This window comes from Talpa europaea (genome assembly GCF_964194135.1).
Source record: "Talpa europaea genome assembly, chromosome: 13".
NCBI lineage: Eukaryota > Metazoa > Chordata > Mammalia > Eulipotyphla > Talpidae > Talpa > Talpa europaea.
This window is the reverse complement of record NC_140080.1, coordinates 39,785,126-39,798,898: the sequence shown is the minus strand read 5'-3', so window position 1 is coordinate 39,798,898 and position 13,773 is coordinate 39,785,126.

Sequence of the window (13,773 nt, the reverse complement as noted above, 5' to 3'; positions counted from 1 at the left end):
TAGAGGCAGAATTAAAAAAAAAAAAAAAGTGTCCCCAGCTAACCTGAGCTAAGCATGAGTTATTGCAAAAGAAGTTGAGAAGTTCGTAAGCAAGTCTAGAAGAAAAGCTCATTTTCCTATTAGGGTGATGTAAGTAAAGCCTTCATTTGGAAGGCAGACTCATTAAGGAAATGCTACTTTTCATACTAAAAGCCAACTGCTGGCAAAGTGCCTCCTGGACTTTTAAAAGAATCATTAAATGGAGAGCCCTGGAGTCAGCAGTTAGGAAGCAACCATAAATGGTAGGGGAGGGGCAATAGGAGGGGCAGGGGTGACAGGTGGCTGGGGGAAGCTCAGGGGCATTACTGAGACCCAGGAGCCAGAAAGAACTCAACTGTCTCTCTCCAAGCTAAAAAACAAAGGGCTTTTAATTCCAGCAGAAAAGGGGGCTTGGAAGCAGCAAGTGGGGTGTCTGAGAACTTCACTGTGGGTTGGGGAGAAAGCAAATGGGGACTATTGAATTTTGAGTCCAGAATAACGAGGCATATGCAGCACAGGTGACATTAGAGACTTGTTTGCAAGAGAACACTGAGACCAAGGAAGGATCGTGGTGGCTACATCCTCTTCTATGTTGTGTGAAAAGCTCAGTACACTGAGTTCCAGCACCACACCCTGATCCTGTCATTCTTATATGGTTCTTCGCACCTCAGTTTTGTCTCAAGTAGCCCTTTGTCTTCTTGTGACATCAGATGTACCAAACACTGACCTGGCAAGTTGTCAAATCAGAGAGAGAGGACTATTATCACAATTTGCCACATTTTAGAATTCCATTCTGATGCCAGACAATTTTGTTCACTAAAGATCGAGTGATTGTGGGGGGTGGGGGGATAAAATATGCAAACAGGAAAGAAGCAGGTGGAAAGAACTTCTGCCTTGTGAGTTCTCCATTGCACCTAACACACCCAATCCAGTTTAGAATTGTCTTCCTCCCCACGTGGAAAACCGAGTTAGATAACCTTCCTCATATCCAGAAAGAAATCAACCTTTCTCTGGCAGGAGAATGGAAATACATCTTTTTCATTACACTGAATAGGGCTGGGAAGACCTATAGGACCCTCTTGGACCCGACCCCATGACCCCACACCCTTCCTGACCTCCAGCACTAAGCCTGCAGTGTTACATAATCATCCTACCCAGATGTCAATAGGACAGCCAGCACCCATGGCAATGAAACTCCTTAACACAGAAAATACCAGAGAGAGCAATCTGTATTACAGTAACAGTATGTTTTCACAGTCTCTCCTGGCCTGGCCAATGATCACTTTTGTAACCGCAGACTCTTCTCTGATAACTGGATTTTGCCTTTGTCCTATACTTTTCTGGGACTATCAACAGGTGACTTTCTCCAAGATGCTAAGTTTCCTTGGGCAAAGGGTGTCATCGGCAGGAACTGGAGCACACAGAGAGTGAGGCAAGAAAGTTGCAACTTTTCCTAGAACTGTATCAGGTTCATTGCACATAAATGTGTAGACACAACTAATTTGGTTGTTTGCCTTTGAAAATCATAATTTCTTAAGAAATATTAGAAACAGGGAAGAAGGAAAATATAAAAAAATTCAAGTTAACACCACTCAATAACAATTCTTTCTAGTTCATCAACTTTGCTCCATCATTTCTATATACTGAAACTTACAGGTAAGCATTATTTCCAACTTAATCCTCATCCCAAATTAATTCCCCTTCTATTCTTCCCCAGGAGAGCCACGATCAAGACCGTGGCATCTGTTTTACAGTCTACTTTGCTATGATATTACAACACACTGTGTGTTTTCAAATAAGTCCTCTAAATGGCATCGTAGAGTAGGTATATTTTATATGTTATGGTAATCATCTGCCATTACCCTCTGCAGTCAGGCATGCGAGTCTCCACAGCTCCAACTTGTGCTTTTTAAGAGCTGCATAGCAGTCCTTGTGTGAATACGCATTTTATTTACCTGTACAAAAATATTCAATTTCTTCAACTCTTCATATCTTGGGAAGATGAAGTCAACTATCATAGGCAGTTTTGCGTGTTTAAAAGCTAGATAAGAGAAACAAGTGAAAACAGCTCACAACCTCCTCTATTCTGCAAATATTTATTGAACCCTGTCTTCTTCAGGACCCGAGTCAGGGAGAGGCTGGGGGTTGAGTGGGGCTCCAACAACCACAGGAAACTGAATTAGTCCCAGGCTGTTTGGTTGTGCTGGGTAATCTGGTTTGTCCGTCTTTGGTCTTTGTCTTATTTCTCTGCCCTTGTAACTTTCTAGCTTCCCAACAGTGCCCTTAGTATGCGCTTTCTGGAAATGAAAAAGAAAAAAGAAAAACTGGACCATCACTCACCTTTGCGCCTTTCAAGAAGCTCATATCGGTGCTTCCATCCCGGGGAGCAGGGGCTGATAAAGCGACTCAGAGAACCGGGAGAGAGCAGAGCCACGCTCCCACCTGCCTGGCGCACTGGGCTGCCAGCGCGGTGCCGCGCGCGCTGCTGGGCCGGCTGGGCGGGCGGGCGAGCACCTGCGGCTGCCGTGGGGTCCGAGCGCGGCCCGAGCGCGCAGCTGATGCGGGAGGGGCGGCTCCCGGGCCCGGGGGGAAGCAGCTGGCCGGCTGGCGTGCCCGATCGGCGCCCTCTCCAGACACTGCCCGGCTGTCGCCCGAGGTCGGTGCGTCGCCCGGGGAGCCAGGCGGGAGGAGAGGGCTGCGGGCGCGGCTCGCAGCCAGAGACACGGATCCCGCGGCGCCTGGGCACCGTCTGGAGCCTCCGGGAAGGGCAGTGCGCCCCAACTTCCCCGGACCAAAGCCCGGCTCCCCTGAAATGACCTCTTCCCCCTAAATACACAGCAGTGTCCAAAGGAAGGTGGGCATGGAAAGACAAACCTGTAGATCTGAGATGGGAGAGAGGCAGGATTTCCTCTCAGACTGTCCTCGGCTATTGGGGGGGAAATCCCCGGGGGAGGATGAGCATTTTCTAGATCCCGACAAGAAGGATCTTTATGGTTTAGCAGATTTCTTCGTTTCACTGCTGGGGGAAAATGAGGTACAGAGAAGAAAAATATTTGCCCGGTGTAATAGAATAATGTACAGAGAGAACATTTTCTAGACCCTGGGTCCCTCACCCCCACCTGCATTTCCCCACACATTTTGTCACCGCCAACCTCTCAGCATAAGTGTGGACAGGAAACCGAGGCACACAGACGAAAGCAATCCCACTGGAAGATTCTGAGTTCTCTTCCATGGTAACTGGCTGTAAAATGATCACAATTGGAATAACTGGTATTGTTTCCCCTCTGACCCCAGAGTCCTACACATTGAAGTCACTGGTGAATTGGCTCTTAGGCTGCGCCCCGGCTTGGCCAGGCTGTGGGGGGTGGGCAGAAGTGCAGTGTGCAGGTCTAACCTAGCCTGTGGGTGCGTTTGAGGAAAGCTTCTCTTCCACTCCAGCATTTTCCCTGCAAAAGTGGAAATGCCAACTCAGCCTTGCCAAATATTCAGCTTTGCAGAAACAAGCCAAAAGCAATGAGTTCTCTGTGAAATCTTCCATTATTTTTAAACATTGACAAGTTTAAAAAATGTTAGAAACTATATGGTCGAACAAAATGTGTCTGTGGCTGAGATGTCTTTCTCAGACCCCCACTTGTTGGATTCTCTAGTTCCCGATTATCTTTGTTCACCATTTGCAGTAGCAGCTGGTAGAAAGGTGTCTGATGCGACTTCTGCTGAAATTATTGAAGATGGCAGTGGTCCCCTTTTGAGGGAGAGCCCCCTAATTTACTCATTAACCAAACAGTACAGGGTAATTCTGTCATACCAGGTCTTGGTTCCTTTCCTCTTCCTCTTAGCTCAGCAATGAGATAACATTCTGCCCTAGTGCTGGGAAATTCTGAACAACCTTGAACTTCGACTAACCTACTCTCTCACTGAGGAAGGCAGTTGTCCACGCCACTCAGTGAGTAGTAGAAAGAGCTCAGCAGAAACTTACCTCATGTTGCTAACTCCTTTGAAGACCCTCAGAGGAACACGTGCTGCAAATTTGGGTGGAATTTGGGTCAAGTTTCAAAAGAGGACAACCAAATTCAGGAGAAAAATTAGAATTTTTAAGGAATTTTGTTTTGGGGGAGGTGTGTGTGTGTGTGTGTGTTTAGGAAAAAATTAGGCCCCTGGCTAAAAAAGATCTTTATTTTTTGGTAAAGTAATATGCTTTATCTTCGTGACGTTGGAGATGCACTACAAATTTGGTAGACCCGTATCATCATCTCCCCTCTTCCCGCTCCCCCAGGAGACAAGACACGCATCTTATTATTGAGAAAACTGAAATTATGCACACCTACCATTTGATGGCTTTGAGATCTTAGCAAAGAACAAGGCCCCGAGCCTCAGTTTTCTAACTTCAGTAAGAACTTCCTATCAGCTCTGAATGGAGAATGAATAAGATAATATATTCAACAACGCAGCAAGGCAGCAGAGAAAGCACTCAGCAACTGGCTATTGTCAAGGGTGTCATTTAATAAGTGGGCACTAGGTTCTGCCCAAGGGTCCCCCAGATCTGTTCTATGACTCTTACATCTCTTGCTCAGTCACTTTGGCTTAATACAAAACTACAAATTAGTCCTAATATATTTCATCATGTAAAGACTCCACATAACAGAGATTTTATAGAAAAATGGTAATTCTTATTACTGTATCATATGCAGTCTGTTGAATGCTGATCTCTTTCAAGGTGCTTATTGCAATCTTCTATTTATTCAGTTGTTCATACAACTTTGTTGATATTTTTATCTTAAAGATATCTGTTGGAGAAACTGACAGGAGACTCCCACAAAGAAAGTACTAACCAGGCTAAATGCTTAAGACAATCTCTGGAGCCCCCCAGTGGGGAGGAGAAAGAAATGACCAATAAACCAGCAAGCAGGTCTTGTATACATAGACATACAAAATTTAAAACACAAATATTATTAGCACCCCAATCCAATCATGCCCATTTTTGGCTTGCAACTTTCTAGTAGGTTCCATTGCAACTAGAGTAAAGTGTTATCTTGCACTCCAGCAGACAGGCCTTACCAAAGGTTCATTTCCTGTCATTTTTTTTCACTTCATCTAAAGTCCATGCCAGTCATACTGGTCTTGTGCAGTTTGCAGATCATGTTGAACTCATCCCTTGAGCTTGAATGAATTTTCTTTATGTCTGACTGTGGTTCTGGACTCCTTAGCATTTAGCAGTCAACATATATTTCTCTAACTTAAAGAGAACTTCCCTCACTTTCTTGAAGTTATTTCCCCATCTCCTTCATTTTCCACTATACACTTCTGTTTCTTCCATCTTATAACTTCTTTGTCATGTTTCCCTCCATAATGCAGGCTCCTTGAAGGCAGGGATGACAGCTGTCTTTTTCAACATTATATATATCCAATGCTGAACCTGAGAGACTGGTATATAGAGATTGTTTAAGTAAATAAATATGTCTTTCCTATATTTCTAGTCCAGGAAAAAAATACATAAAAGACAATTATACCTCAAAGAGTAACCATTCCCAGGACATAAATAAGCCTTTATTTGACTATGTCTAAAGTATACAGAGACAAGTAAGAAATAATCCGTGGATGTGTGGATTTTGTGGTTTGGGTGGGAGAAGTAACCACAGGCTTGATTGACAGATATACAAGTGGACCGCCCCCCCCCCCCAAACAAACCACTGGCCTGAAGGAAACAGATGCTTTGGTAATATGTGGTCTGTGTTTGGGGGGATGAATTGAGGGTCACTAGACAGAGCCAGGCATTCCAGGGTAGAAGAATGCAGGTCCAAAAAGCATTATATTTGGAGCAAATTCTTTAAAAATGTAACATGACTGGAGTATCAGCAATACAGTGGGAGTAGGAAAGATGGGAAAAGATCTGAAAAACCAGACATGATATGAAACAGCCTGAAGTTGAAAACAAGCAAGGGGAAGGCTTAGGCATGACAAGTAGAAAAATGGATTTCATTTGAGTTGAGTTTTTTTTTTTTAATTCCAATTAAGGATACTTTTTTTTTAAAAAAAAGATTTATTTATTTATTTATTTATACAAGCACTGGGTATAGTCAGAAGCGTGTGAGGGTGAGAGAATTCACCAGAGCCAGAGCAGGGAGCAGAACAGGCAGACTGATGAAGTACACTGCTGAGGGGAGCAGTGGGCACAGCAGGAGAGAGGTCTGTGAGCCATGTGGGACCCTTGCCAGTTGGCTGGGGATCAAACTGTTGTTGCAGAGGCTGCAGGCAGCTTTGCAGCCCAGTGCTCAACCGCTGTGCCACCGGGGAGGCCCCATGAGTTGAGTTTTATATTAAGATTGTTCCATTCTCTGTATGTTTTCTTGTGGTCTGATATGCAAATGATTCCCAGTTACTAAAAAGATGAATTCCCACATAACAATAACAAAATTCTCCTTAGTTATAAAACAAATAATTAGAGCCTCACACAATGTCTTACAATAAGTTCTCACATATTTGTTGACTTCAATTTAGTGTTAATTTTTCCTGGGTTTGTCCACTTCTTCCAGTGCAATAACTTCTAGAAACACCACACCATAACCCCTTCAAGTTTTCTCTGAGATAGTATCATTGCAAAGACCTGCAATTTTGTCTTTCAACCCCATTGAAAGATTGATGTCTACATTTTCTAAACTGCTTTTACAAAGTTTGAAACTACAAGTTCACAACTTCTTTAGTCACCCATTTCTGCAGTGCTTATCATTTGTCTGTGGCAGAGATGGTGTCATGCCAAGCCAGGCGTGAAAGACTCAAAGAAGGATAAATAACTCAATCTTTTCTCTTGAGGAACAGGTATCCTATGGTGGACACAGCAACTCTCAGGCTGCTTTTACCACTCAGGCTGAGTGTCACATGGTTTAATGGAGAGTGTGGAAGCAATAGAGATAATAGGGTATAATAGACTATTTCCAGCGTCTAAATAAAAGTTGGATATGATTACTGGCAAATAATTAACTAAAAAAGAGAAAGAGGAAAAATGTGTATAAGTTAATGCACTGAAGAAATGAAGTCACGCTGCCTACTGTCTGTCTCCCTCTACCCGCTCATTTATTCCACAAGATTCACTGAGTTGTGAATAATTCAATTGTTCTCTAGAAAATGCACAGTAGAGTTTTGTTGTTGAGAAAAATTACTGTTAATCTCAGACCAAGCTGGGTTCAGGTCTTGATTCCCCCTCCCATGGCTTCATGCCTTTGTGCCAGTCACTTAGACCCTGAGAGTTTTTGTTTCTTCACCTGTACAATATGGATGTTAGGAGCAATGCCTACTTCCAAGGAGTCTGATGATGATTAAGTGAGATAAGACAAGAAAGTGCTGGGATATCTAAAAATTGCATCATTTTTATTACACCCAATGTCTCTCTTGTGTAGAAAGTATGAAGATGTGTCCATCTCACTGGACCTTCATCAGCACTGACTCATTTGAAAGATCATTGCTAGGAATCATAGGAATGCAGAGCCAGAGAGGTTGGTATTATAAGGAGCTCATCATCTAATAATTCAGGCAGGTGAACTGACAATTTTAATACAGGATGATGGGACCATATAATAGCAACTAGGGTGTTCTGTGAGCACATCATGATGAGCACAGGCTAGTCCAGGGCTGTCAGCAAAAGTGTCAGAAGACTAGTATCCAAGCTCAGTCCTGGAGGTGGAGGACAAGTGAGTTGTGCAAAGAGAAAGGGAAGAAGTTCCAGCCTGAGGGAACAGGCTGGAAGCTATGTAGGCAAGCAGGTGTGTTCAAGGAAGGCAAAGAGCTTTAGTGTGGCCTACTTGTTTGTAGAGGAGGAAAGCACTATGTATAGTTGACCCTTGAACAACACAGATTGGAACTGGCAGGCTCCATTTATACATGGATCTTCTTGTGAACTGATGACATAAACTTATGGTTTTGATAAATACAATATAGTGCCATACATGTATCATCTCTTTGTTATGATTTTCTTAATAACATTTCCCTTTCTTTAGTTATTATAAGAATACAGCATATAATGCTTCTAACAGTATCATCAGCAAGCTCCCAGTCAGCAGCAGGTTATAAGTAGTCAAGTTTTAGAGGATCAAAAGTGAGTGTAGATTTGCTATCATGATGTACAAAGCAAACAGCTAGGACAATATCCTGGGTGTGACACAGGAGACAGGTAGTCACATCGCTTTATCTAATCTGCATGACAAGATCTTTAATTCTGTGGTGCTGCTATCTTCTCCTTTCAGAACAGAAAATAGAGACTCAAATGGTTGAGGTAAATTTACCAGATTCTCAGATCTGGTTAACGTAGTTTGTAAAGATTATAGAATGAACTAGTCACATGTGGACTTATATCAATAGTTAATATTAAACAAATAATTTTCATTTTGAATAACTTAAAATTTAATCAGAAACATATCATAGTTTAATTTGCATAATTTAGAACAGGCTGAAAGACTTGTAGAAGCATGTATAATCATACCATTAACCAACTAAAAAGGATTGTCATTCTAACATTAACTATAAATATCAATAATCAAACATTGATTTAGAGTATTTTTCTTAACAATTCCTTCACCATTCAGTGAGGGAAAGAGTGACTTATTTCACTCCTGATATAGAAAATTAGAAAGGTTAATATACTTTTTTTGTAAATGTAAAATTATTAGTTAGAAAATATTGAAAAAAATTTAAAATAATCTGCATCTTCCTTAGGCAGAGTATTTGTTGAGCTAACTTTTTAGCTAAATTGTGAAATACTGACAAACTTCAAGTTCAATTTATATTCAGAGTGGATTCTGTCATAGAGACCCTACATTTCAGTCAAATTCCTCTGTATAGTACCCCATAAATTCCTGGTTCCTTTTTATTTTCCTGTTTGGCACTGCTTTCTCATGGTACACTTTTATAACAAAATAATAAAAGTAATGTCAACTGTATAATAAAATTCACCTTTTAAAAATGTACCACTGGATGAGTTCTTGACAAATATATATAGTCATTATTTTACTTGCTCTTATCCTTCTTACCTCTGCTGTTGACGTTTTATGCCATGTCTCTTGACCTGATATTCAAGCCACAATCTTTTCATCCTCCTTATTTGGTCCATACCTTTTCCTTTTCTTCTTCTTCTTTTTAAAAAGATTTATTTTTACTTATTTATGCATACAAGTACTGGGGTGTGGGCCAGAGGTGTGTGTGGGGTGGTGGTGAGAGGATTCACCAAAGACAGAATGGGGAGCAGAACAGGCAGATTGACTGAAATATATTGCTGAGGGGAGCAGTGGGCGAGACAGGAGAGTTCTGCTGCGCTATATGGGTCAGCTCCCTGGCCAGGGATGGAACTGGTGCTGCAGTGGTGGGTGGTAGCTTGATAGCACTGAGGCTTTAACTCCTGTGCCACAAGGGAGGCTCTGGTCCACACCTTTTCTATAAAAGATCAATTAGTCAATAAGTTAGGCTTTGTGGGCAATGCAGTCTCAGGCACAGCTACTCAACTCTGTCTTTGCACTGTGAAAGTATTCATAGTCAACCTACCTACAAGAAAATTTGCAATTGAACTTTACTGCAGACACTGACATTTCAATTTCTTATTATTTTATATCTCACAAAATATTATTACTCCATAGTCCTTTGACGATATCCAATGATTTCAAAATGTAAAATCCATTTTTAGCAAATGAGCCATAGAAAAACAGGGATGATGTAGATTAGATTAATGGACCTTAGCTTCCTGACCCTTGCTGTAATCTAAAAGATCATAAAATCATAGAATTTTAGGGTAAGGTCCTGGAAGCATGCCACCAAATCTTTATTTTAAACAATTATATTCAGAAATGAAACTAAAATATATACAGAAAAAAGGTTTAAAAATCATATGGAACATCGGTGAGTGTAATCCGGTCAGCTGGCTATAGCTGCCTGAAATGTGTGTTGGAAAGGCCCAGTATGGGAGCCATGGAGGACTCCTGCGGTGATTGATTAAGGAAGTCTCCCTGACGTGAGTGCCAACATGGAAGCAAAGTGAAGGGACATTGAATGTTTGCAAAGTCGCCTGTTTGTGCTCTGCTAACAGAGCGGGAGCAGGAGAGGGAGGGTCTAAGAGACAGAAATCAAGGTTGTGAGAATGATAGTTTGCAACTGAGGAGAAAAATTAATACACCCAATACCTGAAATACTGTGGCTCTTGTGATTGCCTGTCATTAAATGTGTACGTTCTTTAGTGTGTGTGAACTGGATAGGAATTTATTTTTCCTTCAGTCAGGAATATTATTTCATACAGAGAGAGATTCTAGACTTTAAGGTAGTTGGTTTTTGTTTGTTTTTAAATTGCCACAGATCTCAAATGCAAGTCACCTACTTACCTAGTGTGCAGTCAGAAGAAGAAAAAAGTCACATTTCAACGAGAGGGGAACATTGATTGTATTGGGTGTTTTGAATGTTATATTGGCTTCCCATATGGAGCTTCTCTAAGGGCAACTTTGACTTGAGGGATTTTTACCTCATGTGATGTGTTTGCAACTCATACCCCTTGAAAGATGTGTCACGAATGTGACATTTCTCTAACAAACCCAAGTTAACATGAGACATTAAAAACTCAAATTCAACTTTACTTTTTTCCTATATGTTATTACTGATTGAAAACTATCACTATGTCAAGTGCTTAAGGAAGGATGCTGAATTGTCATATTTGTAAGAAACTGTGTCACTTTGCCCTACTCCTTTGAAGTCCTAGAATGACTTTCTAGAATGGTGTCTTTGCTCATTCTTTATTCTACTCAAGCTTTGATATCTGGAATAAAGAAATAGTTACCAGGGCCAGTCAGTATTCTTTACCTTTCTAACAACTTTATTGGATGATCAAACCGTTAATTTACATTGATCATCCAAAAGTCTGTACTAAGTGCTCACCCTTGCAGTCACACTAAAGAAGAAATGGGATCAGACAAACAGGAGTTCAACCAATGATTCTGAACTCCAGAAACATAAGTGAAGGCTCCTATCCAGAGTTAACTTCAGTCTATGCCAGCTTGTCAGCCTATGACCACAATTTATGTAATTGTAGGGGTGAAGGAGACATCAGTCTCCACCCTCTGGGTTCTTCTCAGGCTGATCAAACAAGCAAATTAACAAGAGGGGGCCTCCCTGGTGGTGGTACAGGGGGTTAAGTCTTAGCACTATGGAGCTATCAGTAGCCACTGCAGCACAAGTTCGATCCCCAGCCAGGGAGTTGACCCACATGGGCCAGCAGACCTCTCCTGTCTCGCCTGCTGCTCCCCTCAGCAGTGTTTCAGTCAGTGCTCCTATTCTGCTCCCCACTCTGTCTCTGGTGAATGCTCTCAAGCCCCTGCACCTCTGGCCTGTACCCCAGTTCTTGTATGCATAAATAAATAAAATAATAAATCTTAAAAAAAACAAATTACTAAGAGGCAGATTAGCAGGAGGAAAAAAAGGAACGCTTACATATGTATGGAGAATTCATATGGCCATCATCAAGAGTAAATGAGACAGACTGAGGATTTATGCCCTGAGCTAAGGAAGGGATAGGGGCCTGGAACTTCATTAAAAAAAAAAAAAAAAAAGATGGATGGGGAAAAGAGAGGGTCTCACATAAAGAGGAGGGGATGACTTTAATATGACAAAATCAGACACTGTAGATGTTTTCCCTATCATAGATAGGTTTCTCCCATAAAAGGCTTATTTCTGGAGATGACCTAAATTTGAGTAATGTTCAATACTTAAGGTAATGGGAACAGTTTCTCTTGAAGTCCACACAACCTCAATTGTCTTTAATTCCACATGCCAAGGTCACATGCATTGGAATATTTAGGGGGGGAAATCTAGCATTTATGACTATGAACTAAAACAACTGTGGTTTTTTTCCATGCTCAGCTCTGCTTCTATCATAGGGAAGTTGTTTAGCAGAGGTAATAATTCTAAGCAGGCAATAATTCTAAATATCACTCCCCTTCTGTTCCCAATTTAAAATATTTCTGTAATGCCTCTGAAAAGCAAAACCAAAGCAGGTTCCAAGTAAGAACAGGGATTAAAGATCCCTGGTCTCTGTGCAGGCTCTGCCCTGGGTGGTAGTTACAGCTGACAGCTCTCCCTTATCAATGACATAAAAGAGAGTCTTGTATTTGTCTCTTTTGGCATAAGAGAGCAACAACAACAACAAAAAGATATATTGTGCTCCAATATAATTCATTAGTTAATGGCAGTGATGCTTTAAATTTACTAAAATAAACATCATTGCATAATCATGATTATTATTCGTGGTTACGACAGATAGGCTTATTTCTCCAATTAGTTCTAATTTACTAGCTTATACCCTTTGCTTCTTACAGCCTGTAACTGCTAAATGCACTCTCTCTTCTCAATTATTGGTTGGTTAAGAACAAACTATCCATTGCACTTACTGTGTATTAACTTGATAATAAGGCACAAATAATCTTTGTGCTATAAACAGTTCCCTTTCATCCCAGATGTTGCTAGAAAATCAAAGAGAATAATGTTATAGAAGAAGAGAAGCATTCTTTCTGTTTTCTGGAGAGAACACAGTGCTGCCACTGTTCTTTTTCTTTCTTCCCTTCCGTGACTTCCACTGACACTGCCTAATTGTGCAGCCCAGTAATTTCCCACAGAGGCTTGCTAACATGTGGCGCTTTCTATTTTCTGGTAATAAAGAGACAAGACATCTCCCTTTTACAAAATGAAAAATTGAATAATTCCTAATTAAATCTTCTCAGGAAGTGAATGCTTTATTTAGGGCAAGGTAAATGTCTTAATTTTCATTTAGTTTTTTTTTTTTTTATTGTGGTAAGAAACACATAACACGAGCTCTATCCTGAACACAATTTTAATGTCTAGTGTAGAACTATACAGTGTTGAGGGCTGTAAGCTTTGTGGGTATGACAGATCCCCAGAATGTTTCCTTAAGCACGCCTGACTCTCCAGACCCACCAAGCAGCAGCCCTCAGCACGTGGCCACAGCCATCACCCTCCCTGCTTCTATGAATGTCCCACTTTAAGTGTCTTATGCAGGTGGAATCATGCAGTAGTTGTCTCTCTGTGACTTGGCTTATTTCGCTTAATGTAATATCCTCGAAGCTCACCCATGTTGCAGCATATGACAGGATCTCCCTTTGGACAGCTGCATAAATGAGAATGGGGTCTTAAAAGTGGGGCATTATTATAATATTGTTGTCTTTTCAGCAATATCACTAAAATTTGCTTTATATATTTAGGTGATTTTATTTTCATAGTGTTATTTGAGTTCATTGTTGGTTAGCTTGAGATTATTCATTTTTTCTTTTTTCTCTTTTTAAAGATTTATTTATGCATACCAGAACTAGCCTGGGGTACAGGCCAGAGGTGTGTGTGTGTGTGGGGGGGGGGTGTTGAGAGGATTCACCAGAGATGGAGTGGGGAGCAGAACAGATGGATTGGCTGAAATACACTGCTGAGGGGAGCAACAGGTAAGTCAGGGGAGGTCTGCTAAGTCATATGGGTAGCTCCATGGCAGGAGATTGAACTAGTGCTGCACTGGCTGTGGATAGCTTCACAGTGCTGCATCTTGACCCCTAGTGCCACCAAGGAGGCCCTGTTCATTTTTTTCAAAGCTCCTAAAGTCTTCAGTAAAAAGTTGCTAGCTCCATGCCATGCTTACAGAGTGACCACTGGCCCTGTATCATTCCCTGGTCCACTAACACAGGAGCCCATGCTTCGCTGGCCACCTCCATGCTGTCCTGTTCGCCCACCATTGGG